Source organism: Triticum urartu, chromosome 7A (assembly GCF_056163025.1).
Source record: "Triticum urartu cultivar PI428250 chromosome 7A, HENAU_Tu73, whole genome shotgun sequence".
In the NCBI taxonomy this organism is placed as follows: Eukaryota; Viridiplantae; Streptophyta; class Magnoliopsida; order Poales; family Poaceae; genus Triticum; species Triticum urartu.
Window position 1 is genome coordinate 533,775,063 of NC_141879.1, and position 12,808 is coordinate 533,787,870.

The window sequence follows — 12,808 nt, forward strand, 5'->3', positions numbered from 1 at the left end:
AGGAGGCGAAATCTCCACGCGCACCCCAGTGTTCGAACCTCAAGGGTCTGGCGGAACCCGAAATCCGACAGTCCGAGCTAGACGCTGGACTCCTCGCCCCAAACTCATCTAGATTCCCGTCCAGATTCGACAGGGCTCTGTGTATCAGAGATCGTTGGAGATTCCTCCATCAGAATACGACGAAATTCTACAGTGTTGTTGCAGACTCAATTCTGCACAATTCCACTGAAGCAATCATCCAAGCGATGCTCGAGGAGGCGGTTACAGTGGATACAACTTCGTTGTCCAGAAAAATAGCACGGTCGCCCGAGGGCAATGTTGACGTTGAGCCCCCGAGCTCCATGGATGATTCCTCCATGATCTTGATACAGATCGGAGTTGATGTTGATGAAGGCCCTCGTCCGATCATGATGATCTAAGGTGGAGCATAGTCCTCGGTTGAGCCAAGCTGACTAGTCGAGCCAGCAACGAAGATGTTGATCGACATCGCAGTTGATCTGCAGGCGAGCCATTGATCCTTTGTCTATCTCACAGCGGAACTCTCAATGAAAGAACCATTATCAGTGTCAAAACTGGCAGACCTCGGGGTAGGGGTCCCAAGCTATGGATCTTGGATCGATGGGTAACAAGGAACGAAGGAGATAATGTTTTACCCAGGTTCGGGCCCTCTTGATGGAGATAAAACCCTACGTCATGCTCTTGTTTATATTGATGATCATGTATCGAGTACAGAGTTGATCTACCTTGAGAGCGTATGTTGTGGTCTAAACCCTAAGGGTATGATGAATGTCATAACTATCTATCGACTAGTCTAGCCTCACCTTATATAATGTACCGGAGTCCTAGGATAACAAGAGTCCTAGTCAGATACGTCAGTGGAGAGGAGTCCTTGTCTTGATCGCCAAGTCTTGTGGAATCTTCCTCATATATGTCATCGGCTGTCCGAACTGGCCCAATAATGAACCGCCATGGGGGTCCTCGGCCCGATCCACCTGGTCAGGAGACGACGTGGTGAGTACCCCCTAGTCCAGGACACCGTAACCCGAGTCGCTGCCGTCCATCACTATCGACCGCCCTTTGTAAGCCACCCCCCCTCTATCATTAGATCGATGATCCATGCTTGGTGATTGCCCTTTGGAGTCGGATGGACTCACTGATCGTCAATGCTTCTGCATTAGTTTTTCTCATGAGTTGGCCTTCAGCCGAATTTATTCTGATGTAATAAAGACTCTATATGAGAATCCTGTAATAAATTAGGTGTGATTGAACTTTGATATTTTCATCAATGTACTGTGTGTGCCAGCATCTTGGGATGGTACAGATACACAGAGACTTGACTGATTCGGGTCGGGTCGCCACAAAGATGTTATCAGAGCACAGCTGACCGTAGGACGTAACCCATAGGATTGGAAAGCCATAGGAAGAATTACTTCATGTTTTATTTTCCGTATTTCTCCCCTGTTCATTTCCGACTTCTCTCCAATTTCAACATTTTAGATGGCCGCCGAGTTCACCCCAGTCCTGCTACCGTAGTTTTGCAAGTGGGATGAGATGATGCTTTTCGGTAAGCAGCTAGTTTAGATCATCAGGAAATTGAAGATTGCTCTGCCCTCCATCACCGGGACTCCTACCAACGCACTTCCGATGGACACTCCCTATAGGATTGTGGTGCACATTCCAGGTTGGACTTTCGGAAGCTTATCAGAGCCCATTGACTTCTAGTTTACCTCTCCTACTTGGATCCTCGGGAGAGACATGGCTATTCATCGTGCACTTGGACACATTCAGGAGGAGTACAGGGCAGAGTTCGACACATCAGACCTCAACATGATCTCCTGCAGAACTGCAAATGGAGATATCGTGCGCACCGTGGATGACGACTCCATTCTCTCATATGTCCAAGACCTAGAGACTCACATCAGTAATCTGGAGGTTCAGATGCGCAGAAGCTCGAAGATGTTCAGGAGGCTGTTATTCCGTGTACGGGAATTGGAGGAGAGAGTGTGCAAGGACTTCAATGAACATAACGAGGAGGTCAAGGACTTTTTGGAAAGGATATAGAACTTGAAGAGTTACATTGCCACGATGGAAGAGAAGATGAATCTGGGACAAGACCTCTATCCGAGTGGTGACGCTGGACCCTTAGTGAGCAATGATAAGTTTTACGATGAGAGATCCACTGAAGGACGCACCAAGAGGAGACGCTCCGTTGGAGGACCCAAGGATATCTAAGGAGGACACTTAGTCACGACCGCTATGTTATTTTTATCGTTGATCGATTAGGCCGTTATTTCTGACTTGTCGTGAGATTTGTATTCTGAGATTGAACTATGTTTGAGTTGAATGAATAAATGATTGGTGTGATAATGATTGTTGTATGCATATGGGTAGTGTTATTTCTCTTTAGACCCTTGTTCTATTCTAATTTCTCGTCCACTCCAAAACATTAGATGCCTCCGAGACGTGACCCCGGATTCAACTTCCCGCCGGAGCTCACCCAGCTGATCCAACAGCATAATGCCTTGATGCAGATGCTCATCCAGAACCAAGGCAACAACAACAACAATCCACCGCCACCACCCCCTGTCGACAACCTCACCCGTTTCCTAAGGTTAACTCCGTCGGTGTTCTCTAGCAGCACTGGGTCAATTGTTACTTTTGACTGGCTCTACAAGCTCAGAAGAGAGCTAGTAACTGATGGATGCACGGATGCGGAGAAGGTGCGCTTTGCCGCACATTAGCTTGATGGCCCCACAGCCTCATGGTGGGAGAACTACACCACCACCTTTCCCATCGCCACAGTCACATGGGATCATTTTCAGCAGGCCTTCCGCACCGTTCATGTCTCAGCTGGAGTCATGAGTTTGAAGAATCATGAGTTCCACAACTTACATCAGGGGAATCGCACCTGTGAGACAGTATGTGGATGAGTTCAGCTAGTTAGCTTGCTGTGCCCCAGATGATGTGGCCATAGATGCCGCAAAGCAGGAGAAGTTTCTCGAAGGACTCAACGATGAGCTGGGAATGCAGCTGATGTGGCTACCTTCAACAACTATCAGGAGCTAGTAGACAAGGCCATCATCCTTGAAGGCAAGCAGCAACGGATTGATAACCGCAAGCGGAAGTATGCACATGGGAAGTACAACTCTGGAGCTCGGCAGAAGCCCCGCTTCACCCCATACTCAGGAGGACACACTCACCACGTCCATGGAGGACATACTCATGGAGGGGATACACATAACCATGGAGGGAGTGGGAATAATCGTTAGTACCACAACAACTTCAAGTCTGGCAATGGAGGCAATGGCAACCAGCACCATCACACTCCGTCTCAAAAGGATCTGGGTCATATCACCTATTTCAAGTGCAAGAAGACGGGACATTATGCCACCAATTGTCCGGAGGCCAAGTAGGGAAATGGAAATGGCAATGGAAAGTCATCAACCAAGAAGCCCAATCCTTTTCCCCGTGCTCATGTGAACCACATTGATGTGGAGGAGGTTTACGATCAGCCAGAGACTGTGGTTGGTAAGTTTTTATTAAATTCATGTCCAATATTGGTACTCTTTGACTCTACTGCAACGCATTCATTCATATCAAGGGTAGTTTTGGAGAAGTGTGGGTTGCCCACTAGAACCCCTAGGAGCTCACTTCAGGTCTTTTCCCCAGGAGGTGAGATGACGGCAGGCTTAGGCTGTTGCTACTTCTTGAGCTTGCGTTGATTTTTCCCTAGAAGAGGAAAGGGTGATGTAGCAAAGTAGAGATAAGTATTTCCCTCAGTTAAGAACCAAGGTATCAATCCAGTAGGAGGCACAAGTGATACATCCATTTTACAGCATGCTTTTATATTGATATTTATTGCATTATGGGCTGTTATTACCTATTTTGGTACAATACTTATGCCTTTTCTCTCTTATCTTACAAGGTTTACAAGAAGATGGAGAATGTCGGTAGTTGGAATTCTGCACTGGAAAAGGAGCAAATCTGAGGGACCTATTCTGCACAACTCCAAAAGTCCTGAAAATCTACGAAGAATTATTTTGGAATATATAAAAAATATTGGGTGAAGAAAATACCACAGGGGACGCACCAGGAGGCCACAAGCCTAGGAGCACGCCCCTGTGGCTTGTGGGCCACCTGGCAGGCCTCCGGTGCCCATCTTCTGCTATATGGAGGGTTTTGAGCTGGAAAAATCAGAAGGAAGCTTTCAGGATGAAGCGCCACCATCTCGAGGCAGAACTTGGGCAGAACCAATCTAGGGCTCTTGTGGAGCAGTTCTGCCAGGAAAACTTCCCTCCCAGAGGGGGAAATCATCGTCGTCGTCATCACCAACGATCCTCTCATTGAGAGGCGGTCAATCTCCATAAACATCTTCACCAGCACCATCTCCTCTCAAACCCTAGTTCATCTCTTGTATCTGATCTTTGTCTCAAAACCTCAGATTGGTACATGTGGGTTGCTAGTAGTGTTGATTATTCCTTGTAGTTGATGCTAGTTGGTTTATCCGGTGGAAGGTCATATGTTCAGATCGTTAATGCTATTCAATAGCCCTCTAATTATGAACATGAATATGCTTTGTGAGTGGTTACATTTGTTCTGGGGACATGGGAGAAGTCTTGTTATAAGTAATCATGTGAATTGGGTATTCGTTCGATATTTTGATGAGATGTATGTTGTCTCTCCTCTAGTGGTGTTATGTGAACGCCGACTACATGACACTTCACCATGATTTGGGCCTAGGGGAAGTCATTGGAAGTAATAAGTAGATGATGAGTTGCTAGAGTGATAGAAGCTTAAACCCTAGTTTATGTGTTGCTTCGTAAGGGGCTGATTTGGATCCACATGTTTCATGCCATGGTTAGATTTATCTTAATTCTTCTTTCATAGTTGCGGATGCTTGCGAGAGTGGTTAATCATAAGTGGGAGGCTTGTCCAAGTAAGGATAGCACCTAAACAATGGTCCACCCACATATCAAATTATCAAAGTAACAAACGTGAATCATATGAGCATGGCGAGAACTAACTTGACAACAACTCCCATGTGTCCTCGGGAGTGCTTTGCTTTATATAAGAGTTTGTTCAGGCTTGTACTTTGCTAAAAAAAGGATTGGGCCACCTTTCTTCACCATTTTTACACTTGTTACTTGTTACCCATTACGAATTTTATCTTATCACACAACTATCTGTTACCGATAATTTCAGTGCTTGTAGAGAATACCTTGCTGAAAACAGCTTGTCATTTCCTTTTGTTCCTCATTGGGTTCGACACTCTTACTTATCAAAAGGACTACGATAGATCCCCTATACTTGTGGGTCATCAATACTCTTTTCTGGCGCTGTTGCCAGGGAGTGAAGCGCCTTTGGTAAGTGGAATTTGATAAGGAAACATTTACATAGTGTGCTGAAATTTACTGTCATTTGTTACTATGGAAAATAATCCTTTGAGGGGTTTGTTCGGGGTATCTTCACCCCGACCGGAAGAGCAAATAGTTGCCCCTCAACCTAGTGAACCTACTGAAAATATTTATTATGAAATTCCTTCGGGTATGATAGAGAAACTACTAGCTAATCCTTATGCAGGAGATGGAACATTACATCCTGATATGCATCTAATCTATGTGGATGAAGTTTGTGGATTATTTAAGCTTGCAGGTTTGGCCGAAGATGAAGTCAATAAGAAGGTATTTCATTTATCTCTGAAGGATAAAGCATTGAAATGGTATAGGCTATGCGATGATATTGGGACTTGGGACTACAACCGATTGAAATTGGAGTTTCATCGGAAATTTTATCCTATGCATCTAGTTCATCATGATTGGAATTATATTTATAATTTTTGGCCTCGTGAAGGACAAAGTATCGCTCAAGCTTGCGAGAGGATTAAGTAAATGTTATATTCATGCCCCAATCATGTGATCTCAAGAGAAATCATTATTTATAATTTTTATGCTCGGCTTTCTCGTAATGATTAATCCATGCTCGATACTTCTTGTACTGGTTCTTTTATGAAGAAGACTACTGAATTCAAATGGGATTTATTGGAAAGAATTAAACACAACTCTAAAGATTGGGAACTCGAGAAGTTAAGGAGTCAGGTATAAACCTTATGTTTGATTGTGTTAAATCTTTTATGGATACCGATGCTTTTCGTGAATTTAGCACTAAATATGGACTTGACTCTGAGATAGTAGCTTCTTTCTGTGAATCATTTTCTACTCATAATATCATCCTCCCATTGAGGTGAAAGTAGTAGAACCTATTAAAGTTGAAGAAGAAACTGTTACTTATAATGTTGATCCTATTGTTCCTACTGCTTATATTGAGAAACCACCTTTCCCTGTTAGAATAAAGGATCATGCTAAAGCTTCAACTATGGTTCGTAAGAGTTATACTAGAACACCTACACCCCCTGAACAAATTCAAGTTGAACCTAGTATTGCTATGATTAAAGATCTCTTGGTCGATAATATTGATGGGCATGTTACTTATTTCTGTGATGAAGCTGCTAGAATTGCCAAACCCGATTGTCGTGGACTTAACACGGAAGATGTCCTAGCAAAAGGACTTAGGTGTGGATCCATTGTGACGTAGTTAGATTGAAGGGGTTAAACGGGACAAAGCACACAGAAAGTTTACCTAGGTTCGGTCCCTCTCAACGAGGTAAAAGCCTACTCCTGCTTGTAATGCCCTCGATGCGGCTATATCTCCCACGTGTCGAAGCACGACTTAGAGGCATAACCACATTGAAAGCAATGTCGCAAGTGAGGTAATCTTCACACAACCCATGTAATACATAAGGGAAAGAGATACATAGTTGGCTTACAATCGCCACTTCGCACAATTACATGAATAAAGCATTACATCAACCAGTTACAATCAAAGGTCCGACTACGAAACCAAAATAAAAAGAAGACCACCCCAAATGCTACACAGATCCCCGATCGACCCCAACTGGGCTCCACTACTGATCAACTAGAACGAAACAACACAAAGGACAAGATCTCCATCGAGCTCCTCCTTGAGCTTGGTTGCGTCACCTGCTTGGTAACATCGGCACCTGCAAACTGGTTTTGGAAGTATCTGTGAGTCACGGGGACTCCGCAATCTCACACCCTCGTGATCAATTTAAGCTTATGGGTAAGGTAAAGGTATGAGGTGGAGCTGCAGCAAGAGACTAGCATATATGGTGGCTAACATATTCGCAAAACAGAGCGAGAAGAGAAGGCTAAAGCACGGTCGAACAACTATGATCAAGAAGTGATCCTAGAACAACCTACGTCAAGCATTACTCCAACACCGTGTTCACTTCCCGGACTCCGCCAAGAAGAGACCATCACGGTTACACACGCGGTTGATGTATTTTAATTAAGATCAACTTCAGGTTATCTACAACTAGACATTAACAAATTCCCATCTGCCCATAACCGCGGGCACGGCTTTCGAAAGTTCAAATCCCTGCAGGGGTGTCCCAACTTAGCCCATCACAAGCTCTCACAGTCAACGAAGGATATTTCTTCTAGCGGGAAGACCCGATCAGGCTCGAAATCCCGGTTACAAGGCATCCTCGACAATGGTAAAACAAGTCCAGCAAGACCACCCGATGCGCCGACATCCCGATAGGAGCTGCACATATCTCGTTCTCAGGGCAACACCGGATAAGCAATCCATACAACTAAAACCAGCCCTCGAGTTTCCCCGAGGTGGCGCTGCAAGGGGCTCTAGTTTGGACCAACACTTAGACAAGCACTGGCCCGGGGGGTTAAAATAAACATGACCCTCGGGATGCACAACTCCCAAAGGAAAAAGGCTAGGTGGCGAATGGTAAAACCAAGGTTGGGCCTTGCTGGAGGAGTTTTATTCAAGGCGAACTGTCAAGGGGTTCCCATTATAACCCAACCGCGTAAGGAACGCAAAATCCGGGAACATAACACCGATATGACGGAAACTAGGGCGGCAAGAGTGGAAAAAAACACCAGGCATAAGGCCGAGCCTTCCACCCTTTACCAAGTATATAGATGCATTAATTAAATAAGAGGTATTGTGATATCCCAACAATAATATCCATGTTCCAACAAGGAACAAACTCCAATCTTCACCTGCAACTAACAACGCCATAAGAGGGGCTGAGCAAAGCGGTAACATAGCCAAAAAACGGTTTGCTAGGACAAGGTGGGTTAGAGGCTTGGCTTAACAACATGGGAGGCATGATAAGCAAGTGGTAGGTATCGCAGCATAGGCATAGCAAAAGAGCGAGCATCTAGCAAGCAAAGATAGAAGTGATTTCGAGGGTATGGTCATCTTGCCTGAAATCCCGCAAGGAAGAAGAACGAGCCCATGAAGAAGACAAACGGACGTAGACGAACGGGTCCTCACAAACGCGACGTTAACGGAACCAACCCGAAGAAGCAACACCGGAAAGAAGCACACAACATAGTAAACAACCACGACATAAGCATGGCATGATGCACAACCAAGTATGATGCATTTCCGGTTTAATGAAGCATGGCATGGCAAAAGAGCACAAGCAATCCTACAAATTAAGTGGAGCTCAATATGCAACGAGTTGCATATTGACGAAACACCATGTGACTTATTTAGTTCTCTCTCGTTTAGGTACTCAACAAAATTAAATGTTTTTTAGCATGGCAAGGGGTGAAGCAAAGTTAAACTAACTATCTAGTCAAGTTTAAATGAGGCCGCAAACAACAAACAACAATTCCGGTAAATCCCCATATGCATATTTTAGGTTTGGTACTGTTCTGCCCTAAACACAATTTTAGAGTTATTAAACATGCAAGATGATGCCACCATGTTAAACTTGGCATTTTTCCACCCCATTTACATATAAAGTTTATTAAATTTGGAGCTACGGTTAGTTATGAAATAAATCATTTTAACATGGCATTGGAGCAAATTAAACCAAACAGCATTTTAAACATTTCAAACATGGATGAAAGTTGGATATTATGAATCTAGACAAAATTCTAAACAAGTTTCATATATAAGTTGTTTAATTCCGATGCATGGGTGAGAAGTTATTAGATGCATGGTTCTAGGGGCTAAACTGCAAAACTGGCTTTCCCTGGATAAATGGACAAATCGCAGAACGGAAAAAAAACGTGACATGGGCCGAATCTGGCTGGCCCAACCGCACAGAGATCTGAAGGGGGGTTCTCACCATGGGCTTGGCCCAGATCTGTGGAGGAGGCGGCCTGGCAGGGCATGCTGGCCTTGGGCGTGGTTGGCCCACATGCGCGCGAGGAAGGTGGCCCAGTAGGGAAGCGCTCATCCTCCTCTGCTCGAGCAGAGGCAGGAGCATGGCACAGCGGCTGCCGGTGATGGGGACGGCAACGCGACGCGTAGGGAGCCGGAGGACGACGGGGATGGATGGATCCGAGGACGGGTGTTCCAGATCCGGTGACACAGGTGGTCGACGGCGCTCGGGGATGCGGGATCCGGCGAGGTGGAGCTCGTCCATGGAGGCGGCGGCGGTTTCCTGTGGCAATGGAGTGAGGGAGAGAGCTGGTGAGGAGAGGAAGGAGAATGGGAAGGGAGAGAGAGGGAGGCGAGGGCGGCACTGGCCTGCTGTCGAAGTGCTCGCCGGCAGCGAGGCTTCGGTGGCCGACGAGTGCAGGGTGGCGAGGACGGGCGGTGAAGGGGCAGAGAGGCAGCGACGCAGGGAAGCTCGGGCATGGGGCTCTCGCAGCTCGGGGCGCGGTCGGGCCCAGATTCGGTCTAGGGCGGGCCGGCTGCGGGCTTCCACGGGCCACGGCGGTGCTGGGGAAGGCGGGGCGCGACGTGGCTGCGTAGGATTGGTGGAGGGCGGCGCTCAGATGGCGGCTGACCACACAGGGCGCGCCAAGTGGCGATGCAGGGGTGGCCGGCGCCAGAAATTGAGGTGGGAGGCGGCGGCTGGAAGGTGACAAGTGGTGGCGGCGCGCTGAAACAAGGGAAGGGGCTGGCGGCTGCCAAAAATGGAAGGGGTCCTTCCTTTTATAGGCAGGGGTCTAGGGTTGGGGTTTTTGCTCCGTTTCGGAGCCGTTCGGTCGCTATCGGACGGTCTGGAGCGGAGGGGGAGTAGGAGGGTTGCTGGTGGGCTGTGCAGAAGGCCTCGGGCTGCGGGGAGAGAAGAGAGAGAGAGGCCCGACAGTAGTTTTCGGAGACCGAAAACGTCCGACGATTTGACGGACTATATTGTCGATATAGTTATCCGTTGGGGTGTCAAACGAACTCCGAATGCGATGAAATTTGGCAGGCAGGCTATCTACAGTATAATAAGACCACATGCCAACTTTCAACCCATTCTGAGAACATTTTCCGGCCACTTCTAAAATACTATTCCGGACCTGCCGCGGGCGCGTGCAAGTGTGTCTGGGCTCGGAACGGACAACGGAAAGAACAGGGAAACCCGGACGGATGCAGATTTTGAAAACATGATGATGCAATGCGGATGATGACATGGCAAGATGCGACACGCAAGGAAAAGACAAGGCAACAACACCGAATAACTGGAAGACACCTGGCACATCGGTCTCGGGGCGTTACAACATTCCACCACTACGAGAGGATCTCGACCCGAGATCTAGAATGGCACCAGAGGAAACGGAAAAGGAAGATAAGAGGTAAAACTAAGTTGCTTCTTTGACAAACGAATGAAATGAATGAACCTTGAAAAGTTAAAGCCATTTCGAGAAAAGAATACAACGGAGAAAAACGAAGTTGAAAACACTCCGTTAGAAAAGAGGAAACAAAGAAGAACAAATTCGAGCAGCACTCCGGTTGACAAGAGATGAAAGACTTGACAAGATGAAAAGAACTTGAGCAGAGGACACAACACTCCGGTTAAAAGGATAAGCACGAAAAGAACAAGGTCTGTCAAACAAGAAGATGAGTTAAAGAGAGCAACCTCACAAAGCCTCTGGAAGAAAATATAAGAATGGACCCAAAAGAACAAGTTCTGCCTGAGATGAATTTGAGATAGCATCCTTAAAAAGAAGGATTGAACGGAGTTGTAGGAAAAACCAACAACAAAAAGAATAAGCTTGATATGGTCTTATGGAATACATCTCAAAATAATGAGGTGACAACCTGCCACTCACGGGAAAAAGAATTGGATTGGTATGAACAAGGAGACGAGAAAACTAATTTCACCGGAAGGATGAAAGAAGAACTTGGGTCCTTTATAAGCACCATAAATAGTAACAATCCTTAGGGAAGGCTTTAGGTGAAATATAACCCAAGATAACTCCAACAAAGCGATTGATGGATTGAGAAGAGCTCATGCTCGAAGAAATTGGTGGGTTTAACTATCTCATTCTTGACAATTGTTGTATCATGAAACACGAACTCAAATTGTCAAGAGTGACATAATACCACCTCCAATGATACGGTAGAAAGAATTGCACTCCGGATTGCAAGATGAAGAATGATTGAGCTCCTCTGAAAAGAATCTCAATGAACACTTTGAGAAGGAAATTACATCCTTGAAGAACCATCATGTAGAACCTTGATGAAGAACTCCGTTTAATAAAAGAATGATCAAACGGAAGGAAAAAGGAGTTGAAAACACAAGGTGAAAATTTGTAATGATTTAGATGGATCTCCGTGACGAGGTAATTGAGAGAACTTGGAACTCCGGGAAAAGAAAGATGAACAACTAAAAACGAGAATTTGATGAGCATCCAGAACAGGGAATTGAGTTCACTCGATGAAACAAAAATAAGAATTACGTTATGCGTATCCTTCACCAATTTAAATTGATGACAAGCAGCGGATTTGGCATACCACTTATTCTCGTTGAAAGGATTAAATATAGATATAGCTCAAACTTGAGGAAGATCTTCAACGAACCACCGGTAGGAATCGAAACAACGAATGAAATTATATGATAACCAAGGAAAAGAACTCTTGAACGAACCACCGTAAGAATTTTAATGAATGAAGTAAAGATAAAGAAACATCGGGAAGAATTATAAAAAGAACAAAGATACTTGAGACAATTTAGATACAAGTGAAACGAATAGATCACGGACCGATAAGAGAATATTTTAGTGATGCACCGGTAAGATTGGAGAATGATAACTGAAAGCTGAGAATGAATAAACCTGAATTGATGGACTCCGGATAATCAAACTGACAAGACTCTTGAATAGCTACTGATGGGTGAAAAGGATTCTCACAATCAAAAACAAATATGGGAGGATGGCCACAAGCTAGCACCATGAATCTTGAAGAGAATGGAGCAAGATATGGAGGAGAAACTCTTCTTCGGTCTTCAAAATCTGAGAATTACGACGAGAAACACCACCAAATTATTGAGATACTCCGGAATAAAGAAGAATGGAAAAGTTGAACCAACGATGAAAAGAATTTAACCGATCTTGGAGAAAGGCATTTGACTGATGATAACTCATTCTTACGTCAAACTTTGAAATGAATTTAGGATAGCTCCAGGAAAATTAGAAGAGTCAGGTAAGATCCTGGGAAAAGAACTGTGGGTTAAGGCCCACTCAAAAGAAACACCGTTGAACGATTACTTGAAAAGAAGATAGATTGCACCGGTTGAATTAAAAGGCTTGAAAGAGAGAACAACCTCGAAATAAGTTGAACGGATATTGAATGACAAAACGAGCCTTCTGAGATTTCTTCAGCACTCCGGAACAATTTAATAGCAAACGGGGAATGATTATGAGGTGCACCGGCATAAGAACACATTTGAAACGAGGAAAAAGGATGTGATCACCATCGAAAGATTGCATTGAACACATCGGGGAAGATAAAAGAACAAAGAATGATGAACTTGAGGCTC

General features: G+C 45.2%; 1 pseudogene; it reads left to right on the forward strand.

Moving 5' to 3' along the window:
* Positions 1 to 1,554: 1,554 nt before the first annotated feature.
* Positions 1,555 to 2,232, forward strand: LOC147960313 (uncharacterized; annotated as a pseudogene).
* The last annotated feature ends 10,576 nt before the right edge of the window (positions 2,233 to 12,808 follow it).